The sequence below is a fragment of the Eschrichtius robustus genome, chromosome 6, assembly GCF_028021215.1.
Source record: "Eschrichtius robustus isolate mEscRob2 chromosome 6, mEscRob2.pri, whole genome shotgun sequence".
NCBI lineage: Eukaryota > Metazoa > Chordata > Mammalia > Artiodactyla > Eschrichtiidae > Eschrichtius > Eschrichtius robustus.
In genome coordinates, this window is record NC_090829.1 from 118,636,327 (window position 1) to 118,662,254 (window position 25,928).

The window sequence follows — 25,928 nt, forward strand, 5'->3', positions numbered from 1 at the left end:
GAAGCCCTCTCATTGTGGTTTTGATTCACATTTCCTTAAATGACTAATGATGTTGTGCATATTTTCATATCCTGTTGGCCATTGTACATCTTCTTTGGAGAAATGCCCATTTAAATAATTTGCCCATTTTTAAACTTGGTTGTTTGTCATTTCGTTGTTGTATTGTGAGAGACCATTATATATTCTGGATACTAGACCCTTATGAGATATACAATTTGCAAATATTGTCTCCCATTCTGTAATTTGCTTTTTCACTTTCTTGATAGTGTACTTTGGTGCATGAAAGTTTTTAATTTTGATGAAGTCCAATTTGTCTAATTTTTTCCTTTGCTGCTTGTGCTTTCAATGTCATATCTAAGAATCTAAAGCTAAATCTAAGATCAAGATTTACCTGTTTGTTTTCTTCTAAGATAGTTTTAGTTCTCATATTTAGATTGTTGATCGATTTGAAGTTAATTTTTGTATAAGGTGTGAGGTAGAGATCCAACTTCATTTCTTTTATGTGGATAGCTGGTTGTCCCAATACCTTTCATTGAACAGACTATTCTTTCCCCATTTAATAGTTCTGGCACCTATATTGAAAAGTAATTGTCCACAGGTGTATGGGTTTATTTCTGACTTAATTCTATCCATTGGATTATATGTCTGTCCTTGTGCCACTACCACACTGTTTTGATTACAGTAACTTTGTAGTAAGTTTTGATATCAAGTGTACAAACTTTAACTTTTTTAACTTCTTTTTCATTGTTTTGGTTAATTAGGGCCCCTTGCAATTCTATTTGCATTTGAGGATCAGCTTTTACATTTCTGCAAAAAAATGCCATTGGGATATTGATAAGGACTGCATTGAATCTGCAGATCATTTTGGGCAGTATTGCCATCTTAATGATATTGACTTCCAAATCATAAACACTAGATATCCTTCCATTTATTTACATCATCTTTAATTTCTTCAATGCTATTTTGTAGTTTTTCATATACAAGTATAGTACCTCCTGGTTAAATTTACTCCTAAATATTTTATTATTTTTGATGCTATTGTAAAATTTTTTTAAGTTTTATTTTCAGATTGTTCATTGTTTTTGCATGTTGATCTTGTATCCTGCAACTTGGTCGAATTTGTTTATTAGTTTAGATTTGTTTTTTATTTTTGTTTTTTTCCCCTTCACCCAGCCAAAGTACAGAGTTAATTTTCCTGGCAGGTAACTTTTATAAGACAGAGTTATTTTGTTTTGTTTTGTTTCTAGCTAACAATTTCACTGAGGTTCTTTTTGGAGTTCTAGCTTTATGTGAAGTTCTCACCCAATTCTTCATATTTGGGATCCCTAGGTTTTATCTCTTACAATCACATGTAGTCTAGTAATATCAAGGTTCCAGTTCAGATGGTTCTGGAAATCACCTGTAGGTCTTTCAGCACTCTTTGCTCTGGATACATACTTTGGTTAGTTTAGATTCTCTTGACAACTCAGCAATGTGAGTGAGTGTTTGCACATGTGTGTATATTTTTTTCAGCAATTAAAATGTTTCTCAATAGGTGGATTTTACAAGATATTTGTTCTACTATATTGTAAGAAATGGATGTCATTCTTAGAGAATTTTTGTGGGAATTAAAAGGGATTATGTTTACAAAAAGCATGTGATGGGACCTGTCACATAGTTCTGACTCAATTGATGTTGTTATGGAATTCATGTGCTGAAATTCTAACCCCCAATGTGATGAGATTTAAAGGTGGGGCCTTTGGGAGATAATTTGGTCATGAGGGAAGAGCCCTCATGAATGGGATTAGTACACTTATAAGAAAAGACCAGAGAGCTAGCTCACTTTCTCTGCCATGTGAGGACCCAGAAGACTGCTGGCTTTGAACCAAGAAGCTAGTCCTCACCGGCACTGAATCTGCTGGCATCTTGACCTTGGACTTCCCAGTCTCCAGAACTGTTAGAAATAAGTCTGTGGTTTAAGCCATCCTGTCTGTGGTAGATTTGTTATAGCAGCTCAAATTAACTAAGATAGATAATATTTCACTGCTATATATATTATTACAGAAGGTGCAACAGATGGATAATGATGTTTCACAGGTTATTTTAGCTTTGCAATACAATGAGTAACTAAAACTACAATTGTAGGAAATTCAATGTAAACTTGAATATTGCTTGAGATGTATGACTTTACTCAAAGTTTTCCTTCAAAGCTCACTGCAACATTGCTCCTTTCTAGGTCCCTACCATGAAAAGTTTCACTGACATGAATGATAACAAAAATGTAACAAAAGGGGGGACCTTCAAAATGACACAGGAATAAGACATAGAGATCACCTTCCTCCCCACAAATACATCAAAAATACATCTACATGTGGAACAACTCCTATAGAACACTTACTGAATGTTGACAGAAGACCTCAGACTTCCCAAAGGGCAAGAAAATCCCCACATACCTGGGGAGGGCAAAAGAAAAAAGAAAAAACAGAGACAAAAGAATAGGGATGGGAACTGCACCTCTGGAGGGAGCTGTGAAGGAGGAAAAGTTTCCACACACTAGGAAGCCCCTTCACTGGTGGAGAGGGGGTCTGGGTGGGAGGAAAGCTTCCGAGCCACGAAGGACAGCACAGGAACAGGGGTGCAGAGCACAAAGTGGAGAGATTCCCGCCCAGAGGATCAGTGCCAACCAGCTCTCACCAGCCTGAGAGGATTGTCTGTTCACCTGCCGGGGTGGGAAGGGGCTGGGAGCTGAGGCTCAGACCTCGGAGGTCAGACCCCAGGGAGAGGACTGAGGTTGGCTGCATGGAGAAAGCCTGAGGGGGCTATTGCGCCACAGCTAGCTGGGAAGGAGTCCAGGAAAAAGTCTGGATGTGCCGAAGAGGCAAGAGACCATTGTTTTGAGGTGTGCGAGGAGAGGGGATTCCTTCCCTGTGTGCCCACAGAAGGCAGAGCACCACCTAAGCGAGCTCCGGAGACGGGTGTGAGCCGTGGCTATCAGGTTGGACCCCAGAGATGGGCATGAAACGCTAACACTGCTGCTGCTGCTGCCACCAAGAATCCTGTATGCAAGCACAGGTCACTATCCACACACCCCCCAGGAGCCTGTGCAGCCCACCACTGCCAGGGTCCCATGATCCAAGGACAACTTCCCTGGGAGAACACACGGCATGCCTCAGGCTGTTGCAATGTCATGCTGGCCTCTGATGCCGCAGGCTCACCCCACATTCCAGTTATGACTACCGTACCCCTCCCCATCCCGGCCTGAGTGAGCAAGAGTGCCCTAATCAGCTGCTGCTTTAACCCTCTCCTGTCTGGGAGGGGAACAGATGCCTGAGGGCCACCTACACGCAGAGGTAGGGCCAAAACCAAAGCTGAACCCCAGGAGCTGTGTGGACAAAGAAGAGAAAGGGAAATTTCTCTGTGCAGCCTCAGAAGCAGCAGATTAAATCCCCACAATCAACTTGATGTACCCTGAGTCTGTGGAATACCTGAATAAACAATGAATCATCCCAAAATTGAGGCTGTGGACTTTGGGAGCAACTGTAGATTTTGTGTTTGATGTCTGTGACTGATCAGTATCTGATTTTTATGTTTATCTTAGTTTAGTTTTTAGAGCTTGTTATCATTGGTGAATTTGTTTATTGGTTTGGTGCTCTCTCCTTTTTATTATTATTATATTTTATTTTAATAATTTTTTAATTTTTATTTTATTTATTTGTTTCTTTGTTTGTTTGTTTTTTCTTTCTTTTTTTCTCCATTGTCTTCTGAGCCATGTGGCTGACAGGGTTGTGGTGCACTGGCCTGGTGTCAGGCCTGAGCCCCCAAGGTGGGAGAGCCAAGTTCAGGACATTACCACCAGAGACCTCCCAGGCCCACGTAATACCAATTGGCGAGAGCTCTCCCAGAGATCTCCAGCCCAACACAAAGGCCCAGCTCCACCCAACAACCAGCAAGTTCCAGTGAGGCATGCCCCATGCCAAAAAACTAGCAAGACAGAAACACAATCCCACCCATTAGCAGAGAGGCTACCTAAAATCATATTAAGTTCACAGACACCCCAAAACACACTGCCAGACATAGCCCTGCCCACCAGAAAGACAAGATCCAGCCCTACTCATGAGAAAACAGGCACCAGCCCCCTCCACCAGGAAGCCTACACAAGCCGCTGAACCAAACTCACCCACGGGGGGCAGACACCATAAACAATGGGAGCTATGAACCTGCAGCCTGTGAAAAGGAGACCCCAAACAAAGTAAGTTAAACAAAATGAGAAGACAGAGAAATACGCAACAGATGAAGGAGCAAGGTAAAAACCCACCAAACCAAACAAATGAAGAGGAAATAGGCAGTATAGTGGAAAAAGAATTCAGAGTAATGATAGTAAAGATGATCCAAAATCTCGGAAAAACAATGGAGAAAATACAAGAAACGTTTAACAAGGACCTAGAAGAACTAAAGAGCAAACAAACAATGATGAACAACACAATAAGTGAAATTAAAAATACTCTGGAAGGAATCATAGCAGAAAAACTGAAGCAGAAGAACAGATAAGTGACCTGGAAGAGAAAATACTGGAAATAACTAACGCAGAGCAGAATAAAGAATAAAGAATGAAAAGAATTGAGGACAGTCTCAGAGACCTGTGGGACAACACTAAATGCACTAACATTCAAATAATAGGGGTCCCAGAAGAAGAAGAGAAAAAGAAATGGTCTGAGAAAATATTTGAAGAGATTATAGTTGAAAACTTCCCTAACATGGGAAAGGAAATAATCAATTCCAGGAAGTGCAGAGAGTCCCATACAGGATAAATCCAAGGAGGAAAACTCCAAGACACATATTAATCATACTATCAAAAATTAAATACAAAGAAAAAACATTAAAAGGAGCAAGGGAAAAGCAACAAATAAAATACAAGGGAATCCCCAAAAGGTTAACAGCTGATCTTTCAGCAAAAACTCTGCAAGCCAGAAGGGAGTGGCAGGACATATTTAAAGTGATGAAAGGGGAAAACCTACAACCAAGATAACTCTACCCAGGAAGGATCTCATTTAGATTCGATGGAGAAATTAAAACCTTAGCAGACAAGCAAAAGTTAAGAGAATTCAGCACCACAAAACCAGCTTTACCACAAATGCTAAAAGAACTTCTTTAGGCAGGAAACACAATAGAAAGAAAAGACATAGAATAACAAACCCAAAACAATTAAGAAAATGGTAATAAGAACATACATATCGATAATTACCTTACATGTAAATGGATTAAATGCTCCAACCAAAAGACACAGACTGGTGGAAAGGATACAAATATAAGTCCCATATATATGCTGTCTACAAGAGACCCACTTTAGACGGAGGGACACATACAGACTGAAAGTGAGGGAGTGGAAAAAGATATTCCATACAAATGGAGATCAAAAGGAAGCTGGAAAAAAAAAAAAAAAAAGGAAGCTGGAGTAGCGATTCTCATATCAGACAAAATAGACTTTAAAATAAAGACTATTACAAGAGACAAGAAGGACACTACAGAATGATCAAGAGATCAATCCAAGAAGAAGATATAACAATTGTATATATTTATGCACCCAACATAGGAGCACCTCAATACATAAGGCAAATACTAACAGCCATAAAAGGGGAAATCGACAGCAACACAATCATAGTAGGGGACTTTAACACCCCACTTTCACCAATGGACAGATCATCCAAAATGAAAATAAATAAGGAAACACAAGCTTTAAACAACACATTACACAAGATGGACTTAATTGATATTTATAGGACATTCCATCCAAAAACAACAGAATACACTTTCTTCTCAAGTGATCATGGAACATTTTCCAGGATAGATCATATCTTGGGTCACAAATCAAGCCTCGGTAAATTTAAGAAAATTGAACTCTTATCAAGCATCTTTTCCGACCACAACGCTATGAGACTAGATATCAATTACAGGAAAAAAAATGTAAAAAATACAAACACATGTTCAAAAATTCAAAAAAAAAAAAATACAAACACATGGAGGCTAAACAATACACTACTAAATAACCAAGAGATCACTGAAAAAATCAAAGAGGAAATCAGAAAATACCTACAGACAAATGACAATGAGAACACGATGATCCCAAACCTATGGGATGCAGCAAAAGCAGTTCTAAGAGGGAAGTTTATAGCAATACAATCCTACCCCAAGAAACAAGAAAAGTCTCAAATAAACAACCTAATCTTACACCTAAAAGAACTAGAGAAGAGGAACAAAAAAGACCCAAAGTTAGTAGAAGGAAAGAAATCATAAAGATCAGAGCACAAATAAATGAAAAAGAAATGAAGGAAATGATTGCAAAGATCAATAAAACTAAAAGCTGGTTCTTTGAGAAGATAAACAAAATTGATAAACCATTAGCCAGACTCATCAAGAAAAAAAGGGAGAAGGCTCAAATCAACAGAATTAGAAATGAAAAAGGAGAAGTAACAACTGACACTGTAGAATTATAAAGGATTATGAGAGATTACTACAAGCAACTATATGCCAATAAAATGGACAACCTGGAAGAAATGGACAAATTCTTAGAAAAGCACAACCTTCCAAGACTGAACCAAGAAGAAATAGAAAATATAAACAGACGAATCACAAGCACTGAAATTGAAACTGTGATTTAAAATCTTCCAACAAACAAAAGGCCAGGACCAGATGGCTTCACAGGTAAATTCTATCAAAAATTTAGAGAAGAGCTAACACCTATCCTTCTCAAACTCTTCCAAAATATAGCAGTGGGATGAGCACTCCCAAACTCATTCTACGAGACCGCTATCACCCTGATACCCAAACCAGACAAAGATGTCACACAAAAAAGAAAACTACAGACCAATATCACTGATGAACATAGATGTAAAAATCCTCAACAAAATACTAGTAAACAGAATCCAACAGCATGTTAAAAGGGTCATACACCATGATCAAGTGGGGCTTATCCCAGGAATGCAAGGATTCTTCAATATACACAAATCAATCAATGTGATACACCATATTAGCAAAATGAAGGATAAAAACCATATGATAATCTCAATAGATTCAGAAGAAGCTTTTGACAAAATTCAATGCCAATTTACTATAAAAAATCCCCAGAAAGTAGGCATAGAGGGAACCTACCTCGACATAGTAAAGGCCATATGTGACAAACCCACAGCCAACATCATCCTCAATGGTGAAAAACTGAAAACATTTCCTCTAAGATCAGGAACAAGACAAGGATGTCCACTCTCACCACTATTTTTCAACATAGTTTTGAAAGTCTTAGCCATGGTAATCAGAAGAAAAAGAAATAAAAGGAATCCAAATCAGAAAAGAAGTAAAACTGTCAGTGTTTGCAGATGACATGATACTATACCTAGAGAATCCTATAGATGCTACCAGAAAACTACTAGAGCTTATCAGTGAATTTGGTAAAGTAACAGGATACAAAATCAATGCACAGAAATCTCTTGCATTCCTATACACTAATGATGAAAAATCTGAAAGTCAAATTAAGAAAACACTCCCATTTACCAATGCAACAAAAGGAATAAAATGCCCTGGAATAAACCTTCCTAAGGAGACAAAAGACCTGTATGCAGAAAACTATAAGACTGTGATGAAAAAAATCAAAGACTATACAAACAGATGGAAAGATATACCATGTTCTTGGATGGGAAGAATCAACATTGTGAAAATGACTATACTACCCAAAGCAATCTACAGATTCAATGCAATTCCTATCAAACTACTAATGGTATTTTTCTTAGAACTGAACAAAAAATTTCACAGTTTCTATGGAAACACAAAAGACCCCGAATAGCCAAAGCAATCTTGAGGGAAAAAAATGGAGCTGGAGGAATCAGGCTCCCTGACTTCAGGCTATACTACAAAGTTACAGTAATCAAGACAGTATGGTATTGGCACAAAAACAGAAATATAGGTCAATTGAACAGGATAGAAAGCCCAGAGATAAACCCACGCACATATGGTTATCTTATTTTTGACAAGGGAGGCAAGAATATACAATGGAGAAAAGACAGCCTCTTCAATAAGTGGTGCTGGGAAAACTGGACAGCTACATGTAAAAGAATGAAATTTGAACACTTCCTAACACCATACACAAAAATAAACTCAAAATGGATTAAAGACTTAAATGTAAGCCCAGACACTATAAAACTCTTAGAGGAAAACATAGGCACAACACTTTATGACATAAATCACAGCAAGATTCTTTTTGACCCACCTCCTAGAATAATGGAAATAAAAACAAAAATAAACAAATGGGACCTAATGAAACATAAAATCTTTTGCACAGCAAAGGAAACCATAAGCAAGATGAAAATACAACCCTCAGAATGGGAGAAAATATTTGCAAACGAAGCTACTGATGAAGGATTAATCTCCAAAATATACAAGCAGCTCATGCAGCTCAATATCAAAAAAACAAACAACCCAATCCAAAAATGGGCAGAAGACCTAAATAGACATTTTTGTTAAAAAGATTTACAGATTGCCAACAAACACATGGAAGGATGCTCAGCATCATTAATCATTAGAGAAATGCAAATCAAAACTACAATGAGGTATCTCCTCACACCAGTCAGAATGGCCATCATCAAAAAATCTACAAACAGTAAATGCTGGAGAGGGTGTGGAGAATAGGGAACCCTCTTGCACTGTTGGTGGGAATGTAAATTGATACAGCCGCTATGGAGAACAGTATGGAGGTTCCTTAAAAAACTAAAAAAGTACTACCATATGACCCAGTAATCCCACTACTGAGAATATACTCTGAGAAAACCATAATTCAAAAAGAGTCATGTACCACAATGTTCGTTGCAGCAACATGTACCACAATGATCATTGCAGCACTATTTACAATAGCCAGGACATGGAAGCAACCTTAGTGTCTAACAACAGATGAATGGATAAGGAAGATGTGGCACATATATACAATGGAATATTTCTCAGCCATAAAAAGAAGCGAATTTGATCTATTTGTAGTGAGGTTGATGGACCTCGAGTCTGTCATACAGAGTGATGAAATCCAAAAGAGATAAACAAATACCATATGCTAATACATGTATATGGATTCTAAAAAAAAAAAAAAAATTGCTCTGATGAACATAGGGGCAGGACAGAAATAAAGAAGCAGATTTAGAGAATGGACTTGAGGACACAGGGAGGGGGAAGTGTAAGCTGGGATGAAGTGGGAGTAGTATTGACATATATACACTACCAAATGTAAAATAGATAGCTAGTGGGAAGCAGTTGCAACGCACAGGGAGATCAGCTCGGTGCTTTGTGACCACCTAGAGGGGTGGGAAAGGGAGGGTGGGAGTGAGGTGCAAGAGGGAGGGGTATGGGGATATATGTATACATATAGCTGATTCACTTTGTTATACAGCAGAAACTAACACAACATTGTAAAGCAATTATACTCCAATAAAGATGTTTAAAAAATAAATGGTAACAAGAATATTTGATTATTTTTGTTGTACCTTCTAGCAATGAGCATTCTGCTTTACCATTCTCAATTTATGTATTTTACTGTTGTCCGTCATTTATTGTTGAGGTAAAACCAACTAGAGTAACCTGAAGCTATGTTCAGATATTTTACTCTGTTGGATTCCTATGCATAAAAGCATGGGGATTTTAAAGAAGAGCAGAAAAATTAAGTTCCAAGGAAACTCACACAGGGTATCTATAATAAGCAAGCTCAGTCTAAACCAACACAGTGAAAGTCCAGGAGAGATATAATTTCATTATGAAAATGACTAAAATGGGACTTTAAAGTGAATTGAACGTCTATTCTTCAAAGTAATGATACTGTTAAAGCAAACTGCATATGCCAGTTACTTATTGATCCAACCCAAGCACTGATTATCTTGTGTCTGTTCAATCCCCAGATTTCTACCTTCTGCAAGTTTGAGAAAGATTTTTTTATAGTTAAGATGCTAGCTATTCAGAATAGCTAGCTGGTCAACTATTAACCACGTGCTTTATATACAATAATTTTTAAAATGTGTTGAGATATATTTATCAAATACATCAATTAGATCTTATACTGACAAAAGTAATTTTTGTTTGATGTCTGATAAAATGCTTATATAAAAGTCACACCATTCTTTACCAATTTTAGGCATGAACTTGTTCTGTCTACTTACTACTATTCGTCCCTTTAGCAGCAAATTTCATCATGCCCTTTGCGTTTGAGACATTTAGGGCTTTGTTCTGCTTTCAAACTTCTTGCTATTATTACAGTTTGGGTCAGGCTTACTGTATATGAATGCAACAGTTATATCATTATATTATAAGAAGCTAATTGTATTGCTTGTGCTAATGAAATATTCATGGTATAATCACATAAATTCACTCCACGCTGATGCTTTATTTTGCATGCTAATTTGAACATGGTGCATGTTTCACATTTTGATCTAGAATGATCTCGTATAATGACCTGTTTGTGGATATAGGGTTTTACATTGACCTCAATATTCCTCTTTTCTCTAAACATTGCTCCATGATGTGTATATGTCACTGGGGAATTATAGGTCATTCAGAGGCAGGGCCCTGCTAATAATTTTAAGGTCCTCCAATGATTGCTTATTAACGGGATTTCCAAGAGAGTTTCCTCAACAGAAATCCTGTGTCACCCAGGACCTTCCAAATAGCAGACATTCCATCTTCTGTCTTCTCCTTCTAACTCACATTTCCCAAATTCATCACTCTCCTTAGTCTTGCTCAATCCCTGAATTGTTCATTTAATTACCCTTCTCTAACTTGCACTCTTATCCATTCATGCCAACAAATCACTTACAGATAATCCTGACGTTTTATATATGGAAAAATGACTCACTGTTGACCAGTGGCCATATATGCTAACTATTTTCCCTGACTTGTCCTTCTCTCCTCAAACCCTCACACAGTTATCAGATTAATTCTTCTACAACCACTGATGATAGCATGTGCTTCTTCAGCATCAGAATCTGCTGTGGCTTATTACTCACTAGCCATGTTAAAATGTGTCTGCTTAGCACTATTCACAACAGCCAAGACATGGAAACATCCTAACTGTCCTTCCACAGATGAGTGAATAAAGAAGATGTAGTACATATATACAATGGAGTACTACTCAGCCATAAAAATGAATGAAATAATGCCATTTGCAGCAACATGGATGGACCTAGAGATTATCATACTTAATGAAGTAAGTCAGATAGAGAAAGACAAATATCATATGATATCACTTATATGTGGAGTCTGAAATATGACACAAATGAACGATGAAACAGAAACAGATTCATAGACACAGAGAACAGACTTGTGGTTGCAAATGGGAAGGGGGTGGGGAGGGATGGATTGGGAGTTTGGGGTTAGCAGATGTAAACTATTATATACATAATGGATAAACAACAAGGTCCTACTGTATAGCACAGAGAACTATATTCAATATCCTGTGATAAACCATAATGGAAAAGAATATGAAAAAGAATGTATATATATATATATATATATATATATACACATATATATCTGAATCACTTCACTGTACAGCGGAAATTAACACAATATTGTAAATCAACTATACTTCATTAAATAAATTTTTAAGAAAAGTTTTTGCTTAGCTTTCAAGTCCTCCCTAAAGCATCTACTCTTCCAAGTGATCTTATCTCATCTTTTATTCTAGTTCGATCAGTCTACTTATTGCTCCAGAAGCACAGCAAGTTCATACCACTACCTACACCTTGTTTACCCCACCTGCAATTTCCTAAGTTTATTTGTACCTATGAAATATCAATACTTGCCATTTTCTCAAGGCTCAGCACAAAAGCAATCTAGGCTGTGAAGAATTCTTGAACTATTGCTACTTTCAATGATTTTACCTGATTCTCCTTAGCACCTGCCATACTCTGGTATTTTATTGTATGCTTTTTTCAATATTTACTCTTTATTTTTGCTTTTTTACCCTTGCTCACCATTGTTTCATGTGTTTTACTTTTATCTTCCGGATAAAATCATAAAATTTTTGAGAGTCTGAACCATACCATATATTAATTCTACTTCCCCCTTTGAAGAGATGGATAAATTCTTGCTGCCCAGTAGAATCTAACACATCATAAATGCTAATACCCATTTATTTTATTTGACTGATTCTTAATTCCTGTCATGGCAGGTGTTGACATGTACGTAGTACCATTAAGGAGGATCCAAATGACCAAGCTATATTTTAGATTGTAGGTAGTACGCTAAGCAAACATATTTATCATAAAATGGAATAGTGATTTTTTATTTATGAGAGTCTGGAGTTGGAAAATTATTTGCCCTATCTTTCCTGAATTGGAAATATCTAACATCAGCCTTTTGGATGGGAGGATCATTTGGCTGCACTGTTATTCATTTGATTGCTGAGGTGGATTTAGTTCATCTGGCTGGCTGGCCAGGTGTCCCTTTCATTCCTGCATGTGAAAGTTGTGAGATAGAATCTAGAGGCTGAACATCTCACTTGGAGGAGAAGGACCATTTTACAGATGAGAGTATAAATGAAACTGTACTGCCTCACTACCATATTTTAGAAAACAATAGCAACCATCAGTATTTCTATACACTAAATGTAGTATCCATGCCTAGCTATTTATTATATATACTTGCAAGGTTTCTATTTTAGTCCTTGGATTTCAGTGCCTTAAATTAATGAAAAGATTATTTTAAAACAGTAAAGTTTCCTTGGAGATATACAAGAGCTAAACTAAAAATTTCATCAAGGGAAGTTAGAGGCCAGGTCTATTGTATTTCTACTGTGTCCCCTGAGTACAACACAGTGTTTAACACCTAGTAGATGTGCAATAATATTTCTCTGAGACATCAATAAATAAACATGTGGGAATATAAATTCAAATGTAACTCAAGTATTGTGGATTCCATCCACCAGTGTGTACAGAGATATTTTCATTGGTATTAATATTACACATTTATTTTCCTGAACTATCCTTCTGCCTAACTCTAGGAAGTCAAGTGCTTTGTAGAGTTTCCCTCCTCAAATATTTCTAACATCTCCAGGGACACATTATTTGCTGCTTGCTGCCATGGCTAGAAAGTCAGAACTTTCTGGTCTTTGGCCCTCGGATCCATGGAAGAAATGATTTAAGGTTAAAATACTGTTTCCATGACCATGGCTGTCATGGCCACCAGGAAAATCTCTCCATGCAATGTCAGTGAAGTTGGGTCTATGCCTCTGTGACTGAAAGTGGAGGGTCAGAGTGGAATAAAAGATGTCCATTCTGTGTTAGACTTAGCTAGGGCTTCTTTACCAATTCTGCTTGTACCTCAAGGGTTAGGGCATTCAGCACCCCAGCACTCTCATTCATCCCCATATAACTAGAGAGCCAGGATGCCAAAATTCCAGGACCGAACACCAAAACCACTTATAGGCTAAGACTCTGCTCCTGGCAGCATCCTTCCCGCCTGTGCTACACGGGCTATCTTGCATTCCCAATGTCGGTGAAACTGGAACAGGCATCGCCTAAAATGCAAGATTTTTCTTCTATCTGGAAAATCTGCTGTGCTTAGAATGTGATTCAAAGACAAACCCCTCACTGCAAAATGAGAGTTAAAATGTTCCTTCTCTGGTATACTCAACCTGGGGTCCTGGAACAAGGCAGCTTGAGTTCCAAAGTTTTAGTTTGATGGATCATTCAATTAACATGTGAATTAGCGTTGTTTGGTCCACTTCCCATAATTAGCTAGCAAACTACACCCAGAGTCATTAGCCCCCTCTCCCCCGCCCCCAGGCCCTATTGCTAGCTCCAGAGTGCTGGTTTAAACCATACCTCTTCTTCTCTTCCCTTTGGTTTCTGAGATCACTCCCTCCCACACCAGTCAGAATGGCTGAACTCTCCTGGTGGATGGATCTAAGTCTTTCTTTTCTCCTCCCAGTTCCTATGCAGAGGAGTGGTCACAAATGTGAGTGAAATTATTGCAGGAAGGGGGACCTCTTCCAGGGCCCAAGAGTGGGTCTTGTCTAACACTCAGAAATGAATTGTCTGAGAAGACACACGAGCTGACAAAGCAAGAGACTTTATGGGAAAGGGGCGCCCGGGCGGAGAGCAGCAGGGTAAGGGAACCCAGGAAAACTGCTCTGCCATGTGGCTCGCAGTCTCAGGTTTTATGGTGATGGGGTTAGCTTCTGGATTGTCTCTGGCCAATCATTCTGACTCAGGGCGCTTCCTGGTGACACACGCATCGGTCAGCCAAGATGGATTGCAGCGTGATGGATTCTGGGAGGTTGGTTGTCTCCTCCCTCTTTTGGCCCCTCCCACATTCTCCTGGTCAGTTTTTCAGCAGCAGCACCATGTTCCTTATGGGGACCTCCTGTTATGAGACAACTCAGGCAAGCAGTTATCGCCATGCCTGGCCAAGGCGGGTGGTTTCGGTCAATGGTTCCCTAACAAAATGATGCCTAATATAAAATGCCAGAGCACCACTATTTTAAGTCATATGAAGCAAAATGTACAAGACACTTCATAATGTGAGACTAACTCAAACAGAAGAGAAAACTGGTGAGAACTTAAGTGATGGATGCTGCTGTTCACTGAAAAACATGTCCCAGTGTTTCCTGCATTGCATTGGAGAAGTGGATGCCGGAAGAGCCAGGAAGGCGTACACCTACTCATGTGACCTTTAATATAAGCAAAACCTTATATGAAACCTTTATAAAGCTGGCTGAATTCTACGTGATAAGAGGCTGTAATACTTTTTTTTTCATCAAGAATGTAAAAAAAATTAGTAGATACATGCTTTTCAGAGGAAAGATGAAATTATACAAAATATCAGTGCCCTAGATGCAAGATCTCTGTCCTATTACCTGTCAGGTAATGTAATAGATTAGCAGCAGAAGCGAAAAATATCCTCTACATACGGCTTTGGCATTTGGCAAGAAGTGAAAGGGACGTTATAACAAGGACTACAAATTAACTTTACACATGTTATGATACGTAGAAGAAAGGGAAAAGAGTGAAGGAGGACTTGAATTATGCAGTCCAAGATTTATCACCAGAAGCAGGGATCAGCTGTGGAAACTTATACCCCTCTAACTGCCGGATATTTTAGTGACTAACAGCAATTACATCCCCCAAAGAATTGAAAGACATCTACTGGCTACCCACTGTTTAAGGCCAGATACTTTCATAGGTATTACCCCATCTCGTCTTCATAAATCCCCAATATTGCTACCACATTGTTCGGATACTTGGGTTGGAGCTCAAAGCATTTAAGTGATTTCTCCAATCTCATAAGTAAAGGTCAGAGGTAGAATTCTAATCCATACTTTTTTTGGCCTTAATATAAGAGAATAACTCAGAATTTTAAACATTAAATAAGAAAGCACCCCTGAGTCTCTAATTCTCAAAAAAGCATTTTCTAAAAAGCATCATCATCATTGTCATCATCAGGAAGAAAAGTAGATCAATCACCTCAAGGCACTTAGTGTTAGCAGTAGCTTTAAAGGAATTAATATATTCATTCCTTTGACTGTGGTTTTAGAATCTCTAAAAAGGCATTGGAAAAAAACAGTTTATTTTTTAGGTAACTTCCCCCATAATTTTGAAACTCAACTTTCACTGGAAATGTCCAAAACTTTCCGTTCAAATCTTTATGATTTAGATTATGAGGTTAAAATGGAAAATAATTTCTCTTTTAAAATTTCAATGGTTGCACGTGCACGCGCACACAAACACACTTACACACACACATGCTTTGACCTTGATTTAACTGTTTTAGGATGGGGCTCTGTATTTATGTTAATGCATTTCTTTTATTTAAAAGATATTGTTCCATCAACAAATACGTTTAAACCGTATGTTTAAACTGCTTGAAATATAACCAAGTAAAAAGCGAAGTCAACTCCACTCAACTGAGCCTTTCTGGCTAGTCTTGTGAGTAAGGAAAAAGAAGGAAAAGAGGGAGAAGGGTCTGATTATGGTGACTGGGTACCTGGAAACGATGGAGGTGGAGTTGCTAAATGTAGCAAATAAAAGTACAAGACACTCAGTTAGATTTGAATTTCAGATAAATTATATATATATAAGTGTGTTCCAATTATTGCATGGGACATACTTATACTAAAAAAATACCAATTCAAATTCAAATTTAACTGGGTGCCCTATATTTTATCTGGCAACCTTAGATGAAGGCAAATATAATTAGCATCAGGTTCCAGTTGCCCAGATTGTCAAGTTCCTCCTGGGCTGAAGTAGAGGCTTAAAATTGAGGCCATTTTTGCTCACTGCTTAATAGTGACAAGCTATTGATAGTCAGGCATTGCCAAATTCTCATTAGTTTCTAAAAGTCAGGAACTACATTTAGAAAAAAGCAGCTCGCTTATGCAGAGGTCATCTATCCAATAACCTCAAGTACCAGGAACACAGCTGAAACCCAGGAAGCGAGGGGAGAAAAAAGACCTCTGAGGATCCAAAATAGAAGCCATGTGCTAAAGCTCATGCTCTTTTCTCTGAGAAGAGGCCCTCAGACCTGCACCCAGTGTAATTTACTATTCTTTTAGACACCATCTGAACAAGTTTGGTTGTCTGATTTCCCAACCAATAGTGATAAAAAGCAGGAATTTACGAGGTGGGCAGGACAGGTAGGTAGCCTAGAGGTCAGCTGCATAATGATAACCTGGAGGAAAAAAACACACCAATTATATAAACAATCTCCATAATAATTCAGAAGAAAATATATCCACAAGTCATGAGTGGTTAGGACTCAATAATGAGCTTAACAAGTGGTTTTATTTTCTCCTTTACACTTTTTCATATTTTGTAGATCTTTCCACTGTATGTTTACAATCAGAAAGAACAATACAGACATTTTCAATAAAATAAAATATTAAGAATTATTCCTTGACTCTCCCAGGAAAGTTCTATTCTTGTGTGTCTTAGGAGCATTTACTAAATGGGAATTATAAACTACATCTTTATTTGTCACTCTTTCCCACTAGATTGTAAGCTTTTAGAGGGGAGGGTTAATGTCTTCGCAGCCTTGTGGTTCTAGTAATTAGCATAATATCTAGTATAATAAATGCTCAGTAAGTGTTTGTTGAGTAAATGGCTAAAGTCAAAATGCATAGGGCTTCTGTGAGTATTTAGACACAGTTCTCCAAACTTCAGTCTTCCCAGGGCAGGGCCATGCTACAGCCTGCTTCAATCATTGATTATTATAATGTTAACTACACGTCCGTTACAGTTAGAATTCTGGTTGCAGAAAGCACTGTGGAGTATAATTCATTCCTGCAAAATTTCTATTGAAATGGTTAACATCTTTTAAAGTTTTGGCTTAAAAGAATAAATCTCAGTAATTTTGAAAGTTCTCTTAATGGAACCCTTCATTTACTCTGAGGCTTGGCTATTTCTGTTAATTAAGAGCATGGGCTAGGCAGAGAGGACACTGCTGCTCAGGGTCTCACTATGGAGCGAAGCACCATCAGTGATCTATTATATTAGAGGCAGAAGAAGGCATGATGGACCTCTATATGGGATACTTTATGCGGCAGCTATGTTGCATATACATCTTTGCAAATTAATGAAATGATGACATGTGCCAAAGCTCAGTTTTCTTCGTAACCTGTTCTTTCAAAGAGCCCTTCTCAGTGCAGCACAGAAGGACTGAATAAGACTCTACTCTTTTCTAATTAACATTTGTAAATGGAATCCAATCATTTCTCTCTCTTCTTAATGAGTCGGATTAGTCTTTGTTTGTGTTAAAACTATGGCTATTTAACCAGAAAGAAATTTATGAGTTATTGCACGGTGGATTTTGTGGCAGAGGTACCTGACAAGAATAGTATGATTCAGCATGTATTATTTTTGTTTTGCAAATGATTTCAAAGCACATTTTGGTAACTTGGAACTCTCAAAGAGGGGCAACGGTGTTGCTTTCCCACCATTGAATTTTCGGGAAGCGGTTTTCCCAGCTTGCCCACAGATGCACCCAGGGCTTGTCAGCAGAGTGCCTTAACCCCAAGAGGCAGCTATTCAAAATTAAACTGCACATTAGGACATTTTTCACTACAATCAACTCGAGTGTCAGCGCTAACGAGCAACAGGGCTAGTGTGGGTAAATCACGCCAGAGATAACTTTCTGTTTTAGCCATTAAATTTGATTGTCTCCACATCTTTAAATTCAGTGGTAAAGTTACCTGGTTTGTCTTTCAGTTTTATTCTCTTTCCACTCCTTGAAGGTAGTGATAAAAAAAATGGCAAGTTAAGTCCAAAGCAGGGAAAATGAGGAAGAGGAAAAAGGTGGTATGTAAATGATTGATCCCTGGATAATTTAGATTTAATGGTGAATAGGGGCTACTTTCAGCTAATGAAAGAAAAATACCCTGTAGGCAGCAAACCTAAGATACTTCACTATAAGAGCTGATAAGATTGTAAGGATACATAACTATAGGAGAGGTTTAGAATACTGTTTTCACTTTTTAAATATGTGGGCCAATGAGTTTTTAAAAAGTAAAAATTATGGAATATATTCCTAACATTTCAATAAAGTTAGTGAAGACTTCCTAAAGCACAACCCTTTTGTGTCACTGCCAAAGACATAATAATGCTTTTGTATCCCACATGAAAACTGTTAGCTATGAAGTGACTAAACTGTACTGCTTCTGCCCAAATCACCACTGAACTCTGAAGGCTGATAAGCTGACACTCAGGAGACAGATAATTCTGTTAAACAAGAAGCATCATGGCAACCAAGATTTCGACCAACAGTGAATCTGTTTGCTAATCACTTTCTGAGCAAGAAGTAACTTTCCCACCAAAAAGGATTTAAAGCACCCTTTCCACCCCACTCCAGAGATAAGAATGCTAATCCAACAGCCACCAAATAAAGTATGTGTAGGACTGAGTATTCATCTCAGCCCCACCCAGAAGTCTCTAAGAAATAGTGAAGAAAAACAAATTCTCAGTAAAAATCAAGTAAATTGATACATACTTAAAAATTGCATTTGGAATAAGGGTATATGATGAACATGTTAGATTAGTAATAAGGTCTTTAAAGAAAGGAGCACATATCTCAAGACTGATTTTGTAAGGCAAAGAATAATAGAACAAAACACTATTCTTTCAGCCATGCTGGTTGAAGATTATTACCAGCTTCTTATGCCACAGGAAATGGAGTGCCAATCTCCAATACCCATATTGGTATAGAGTTCCTCATGTCCAAGAAGGCATGATCAACTTGATATGGCTCTCATTATTCATCTTTAGGTCAGCAAATCCATTTGTCCTGAGTTAAAAAACCCACACTGGGCTTCCATAGATAGATATCTAGAATAAGACTCAATGAATATTTGCTGAATGAATGAATCTTGGACTTAGTAGGCACTCCATATTAGACTCATAATTCTGGTGTTCAAAAAAGAGGAAAACAGGTAAAAGAATTCTTATTGCAATAGGGCTTATTTTTGTCTGGGCGTGCTACAAACTATGCTATGTTCTTCACATTCAAGATGAAATAAAGGCCATTGGGTAAATGTCCTAACAAATTTCACCTCTCTGGCCTTGACCTTTTAAGTGTATTTTGGTTCTGGTCTTGGCTTTTGGACAAGTGTCTATATAGAGCTCATCTCTCATGGCCAGTTCAGTCTGGCAGAACATAATGTCCAGTAGAGGGCTCCCAGAGAGAGACTGATTTGGCTTAGCAGTCATTTTGGCCCATTCTATTGGCAGGGTTAAAGAGTTCTGATAGGTCCACTCTGATCTTTTCAACTATTCTAGACCTCTTGTGTCCATGAAGTAGTCTTTTTCTTTTTTTATTCTTTCACCGTTCTGGAGGCCACAGTCTGAAATCCAAGGTGTCAGCAGGGCTGTGCTCCTTTAGCAGACTAGTGGAGAATGCTTCCTTGCCTATCCTAGCTTCTGGTGACTCCAAGCCTCCCTTGGCTTGTGGCTGCATAATTTCAATTTCTACCCCTGTCTTCATGGAGATTTCTCCCCTGGGCTTTGACCTCTTCTGTGCTATTAGGACATCTATCATTGAATTTAGGGGCAACCCAGATAATTCAGGATGATCTCATTTCAGGATTCTTGACATAATTACGTCTATAAAGATTTTTTTTTTTTTCCCAAATAATGTCACATCCACAGGATCCAGGTGGACATATCTTTTGGGGCACGACCATTCAACTCACTACAGTAGGTGATTTAGAACTACTCATCCTCTCTGTGTCCTAAATGAATCTTGAATGTTGAAGAGGTAAGCAATCTGTGATATAACATTTGGTATTCTAAAAACTTATTTTAAAAATTACCTGCTTACCTTCATTTTGTGTCTATATCCTCATGTAATCATTTTAACTTACTATTTTTATTGTCTTCGTTAGCAGTTCATCTACTCCAAGGTTTCTTAGCCTTGGCACTATTGACATTTTGGGCTGGATATCCTATTCATTGTAGGATGTTTAGCAGTATCCCTGACCTCTACCCTCTAGATGCCAGTAGCACTCCCCTCAGTTCTGACAATAAAACAGGTCTCTAGACATTGCCACCTGTCCTCAAGGTCAAGGAATTGTGTTTAGTTGACAACCACTGGTCTACATCAAACATTGCTAGATGGGACTCTTAGAAATTACACTGAATCACCACTAAACATTATCTAAGTCATACCTTTGATTTCTTTGGCTAACACAGGTGCCCTGAAAATATTATTTTAAAATGTTTTATTTAATTTCAGCTTAGAATAATGAATAAATGGAACACTTTCCTAGTGTATATACAATTTTAGATGGCCCCGCCTACACCACCATACCAAGTGTCAAGAAAGAGTATAGCTCAGAATGTGCTTTGCAATTTGCTTATCGGTTATTCAAGAATAGGCAGGAGTTTGCACATTTCAACCAGAAAGGAGAAATTGAGTTCCTTTGTAACAGAGTTTGACAGAGAAATGTATATGATATCCATAAATGAAGTTAAATTACAGAAAAAATCTCTGTCTTATACTGAATCGTATAAACAACAGTGATTAACCATTTATTAGGCCAAGACTTCTTAGAGAAGTATCATGATGAAATTGCTTTCCTCCAAAAGGGGAAAATCATTCTAGAATTGGAAGTAGTCATCAAAACAACCCACCAAGAGAATTAAAAGACCCTTTTAATTGTGTCTTTTATTTGTTCTGTCTCTGACATTCTGGAAACACTGATCAGTTGTCCCTATTGAATCAACTACCACCTTCCTTATGGGCAAAATCTCCGACTTGCATTGGTAAAATTCACGGTGCACCTCCCATCAGGATTTAGATAGATTTCTCAAAACCTCTTCCTAGAATTAATCAATACCCTATAAGGAAAGAAGCCCTTCAAGGCATAAAGCCCACAATAGAAGACGTCAGGGCTCAAGACCTCATTCTCCCTTGTATTAGCCCCTGTAACACTCCCATTTTACCACTGAGAAAACCTAAGGGCTGAGGCTGGAGGTTTTTCCAGAACCTCCAAAAAGTAAGCAACGTTGGTATCCCTCAACACCCTATTGTTCTTAACCCTCACATGTCACTAACATCCATTCCCACCGGAAGCAAATTCTTTATTGTAACTGATTTATGCAGTGCATTCTTTAGTATTCCAGTTGATGAAGCCAGCCAATACCTTTTTGCCTTCCTTTGGGAAGAAAAACAATTTACTGGAGCAGTAATGCCTCAGGGTTTTACTTATAGGCCTCTTATTTCTCCCAAATCCTGAAGACTGATCTGGGTGATATAAAGTTCCCTAGAGGTTCTACTCTGTTGACACATGTGGATGATTTGCTCTTTGCTCTTCTTTTCCAGCCTCCTCAGAGAAAGAGAGCATCCAATTGCTAAAACTTTTAGCCTCATAGGGACGTAAGGTCACCAGGGAAAAATTGCAATTTGCCCAAACTCAGGTTTGATATTTAGGGCATCTGATACTAGAACAAGAGCTATTTAGATCTAGATAGACTTCATAGTGTCCTAAGTTTCCCCAAAACTAAGTGCCAACTGGAGGTTTTCTCAGGCTAGTTGGGTATTGATGAAATTAGTTTCCAAATTTCTCTCTTATGGCCAAACTTTTGTATGTTTTACTGAACAATTACAACTCAGAACCAATTTTATGGGAAGAAGAGGATGACATAGGCTTCAAGGCCTTAAAGGAGAATTGATGAACCCTGCTCTCAGGCATCCCAATTATCAGATTCCCTTTTTCCTTATTGTATATGTAAAGGAAGGGAATGCCCTTGGTCTACCTACCGCAAAACACGGGGACCACCCATCAACCCATAAGGTGTTATAGTCAACGACGGGACCCTGTGGCATGGGGATACCCCCCTTGCCTTAGAGACGTTACAGCACTGCCTTTTTGGTTAACACCACTGGGGAAATTGTTGTGGGGTCCCCTTTTACCATGTTTGTACCTCGGGTAGTAAAGTTTCTCCTGAATTCTCATCACATTCAACATTTCTCAGTCAGTTGCCTCACCTCATATAAAGTCCTTTTGTTCACTGCTACTCTTCTCCCCTCTGTTGCCAGCGAAGTCCCTCATGACTGCTTAATGCTGATGGGCCACCTCCTGACTCCTCATGATGATCTACAGGAAAGTTTTCTGAGTAATGCTGACTTCTCATGGTTCATGAACGGCTCTTCTTTAAAAAGTGACCACTGCACATATTGGGCTGGGTATGCTATTGCAACTCCTTTTGATGTTGTCAAGGCAGCATCTTTACCTATGGCTACTTTGGCCCAAAAGGCAGAATTATATGCTTTTTCACACAGGCTTGTACCTTAGCTAAGGGCAAACTTTCAATGTTTATACTGATAGTAGATATACTTTCAGAGCAGCTCATGATTTTAGAATGTTGTGGAAGCAATGTGCCTTCCTTACGTCCAGCAGAAATAAAATTAAAGATGACCCCTATGTTCAGGAACGATTAGATGCCATCTTTTACCTGCTGTTTAGCTATTGAGATTCCAGGGCTTTTTAAACTTGGCTCTCTGAAAGCTAAGGGAAATCACTTTGCTGACATTTCCATAAAGGGTGCTGCCCTTAAAGGGACCAACAGAAGCCAAACCTCTGTCATGGTCTAAAGGGATATTTCCCCAAATGATAATTTAGAAAAACTGGCTATAGAAGTCCAACAATTAGCCTCAGAAAAGGAAAAACAAGATTGGAAATTCAACGATTGTTGATTTGAAAAAAACAGCGAGTTCTGGTTTGGACCAAATAACAATCCAGTTCTACCAGAGACTCTAAAGTTCCCACTCCTCACCACTGTACAGGCATTAAACCATTGGTCTATTGGAAAAATGATAGCCTTCATGAACGAATATTGGTGAGAAAACATTAACAAGGCTGTAGAAAGTGCCTACCTCACTTGGCCCTTTTGTCTGAAGTACAACCCAGGGGAGCCTGTTCATACGGCACACAGACATTTTAAACTACCTAATGGATCATTCAAGGTCTAGCAGATGGATTTCATACAACTTCCTCTATCTAATGGTTATAGATACGTTTTAGTTATAGTCTGAAGGTACTCATACCTGGCTGAAGTCTTCCCTTGCAGATAGGGTACTGCCTCTTGTGTTGCTAAAGTCCTTTTGGAAAAGATTGAGCCTACCTGGGGAACTCCTCTCCAACTTCAAAGTGATTGAAGAGCACATTTTACTGGCCACATTTTACTTGTTTCAACAAGTCTGCACTGTTTAGCTGGTTTTACAACTCTTTCACTGTGCTTACCACCCTCCGTCCTCTGGTTTTGTGGCATACACTAATGGCATTATTAAGACTCAGTTGGCAAATTTGTAGAGGTCCTCCAAATACCTTGGCCAAAAGCATTGCCATTGGTTCTTCTAAATCTCAGATCCACCCCTTTTGGAACTCATAAACTCTCACTCTTTGAGATAGTTACAGGACACCCAATGCACTTGGCTCCTGCTTCTTTTGACCCATAACTGATAAAAGGAGAGATACCCCAATATTGCAGAGGGCTAATTACTTCTATTAAAAATAACCATGATTTGGTAGAGCAATCTTTTCACAGTGCACTCTTGGGAGATGAAGACCTTAAGCATCACACCTTGTAACCTGGAGATTTCATCTATTGGGAAAGACACCTCCACATAAACTTACTTCAACATCCCTGGAGAGGCCCCAAACAGGTACTGCTTACCAACCCTTATGACACCAAACTCCAAGGATTAGACCCTTGGACTCACCTAAGTGACACACCTAAGGAAGCACTGAACCCCAACTAGACCTGCACACCATCTGGTGACCTGAAAGTAAAGATATCTTGGAAATGAAGCAGGTGATATATTGAGACAGCTTTCCCAAGATATCCAGACCAGGCCCGTTGGAAGTTTGTCACCAAACTTTTTTTTTTTTTTTTTTTTAATTTATTTATTTTTGGCTGTGTTGGGTCTTCGTTTCTGTGCGAGGGCTGTCTCTAGCTGCGGCAAGCGGGGGCCACTCTTCATCGCAGTGCGCGGGCCTCTCACTATCGCGGCCTCTCTTGTTGCGGAGCACAGGCTCCAAACACGCAGGCTCAGTAGTTGTGGCTCACGGGCTTTGTTGCTCCGCGGCATGTGGGATCCTCCCAGACCAGGGCTCAAACCTGTGTCCTCTGCATTGGCAGGCAGACTCTCAACCACTGCGCCACCAGGGAAGCCCTGTCACCAAACTTTTGATGATGACATAAAGCTTCAGATGATCTCCAATGTCTATGATCTTAATATATGGACAGATATTTTAAAACAAATTTTTAGATAAAAAGCACCTGAGAATTCTCCCTCCAACCCTTCCTCATTACTTGAATGTGACCTGAATAGCTTTCCAATCTGTGCACTTTCCCTCCGACATGAGACAGTACACCCAGGAAATGTCCTTTCTGACACTGAGTGAGAAAAACCTGCTGAAACTATAAAACCTGTCTCTTTACTGGTAATGCTTTGAAAGAAAGATGTTGATCAAAAGGGGAAAATGTAAAAAAATAATAAACAGAAACCTCAATTTGATTTGGAAGACCAGAAGGATGATAGCAGAGCCCAACAGGAAAAAGAAAGATGCTTCTTTTTTCCTGGCAAGGACTCAGCCAATAAAAAGCCATGGACTCTTTGCTTACTATAGTCCTCCCAACTTCCTTTTTCCCGTTATAAAAGTTTCCTAAGTCCCTCACTGTGCAGGTACTTGCACACGGCTCATCATAGCTGCAGACCACAAGTTGCAATTCTCTGCTGATCCTGAATAAACCCATCTTTGCTGGAAAAATACCTGGCACTCTATTTATTTTAGGTCAACACACCTAACTTACGAAACATCCTAGCTTAACCTAGCCTGCTTTAAATGTGCTCAGGACACTTACATTAGATTAAAGTTTGGCAAAATTATCTGACACAAAGCCTACTGTAATTTATTGACTACTGGACTGAAAGTGAAAAACAGAATGGTTACACGGGTACAGAATGGTTGTAATGGTTTCTTACCCTCATGATCTCATGGCAAAATGGGAGTTGCAGCTCACTGCCACTGCCCAGCATCACAAGAGAGTATCATACCACATGGACTAGTCTGAGAAAAGAAAAAAATCGAAAGTATGGTTTCTACCAAATATATATCACTTTTGCACCATCATAAAGTTGAAAAATTGTAAATTGAACCATCCTAAGTCAGGGACCGTCTGTAGTTAATATGTGTAAAGCACAAAGAATGAGGCCTGGCATGTAGTAAATGTTCAACAAATGGTGAATATTACTGCTATAAAGCAGGAAAACTGCTACTGCTTTACTTTTCTTACGTCCCTTTTTATCTGATTTGACCCAGCTCCCTAAAAGCTCCAATGTCCTAAACCAAAGAGGCTGCTTATAATTTCTTCTACTCTGTTAAGAAATAAAACACTTGAACCTCAGAGATTCTCCTCAAGCCTTACTTTTCATCTCTT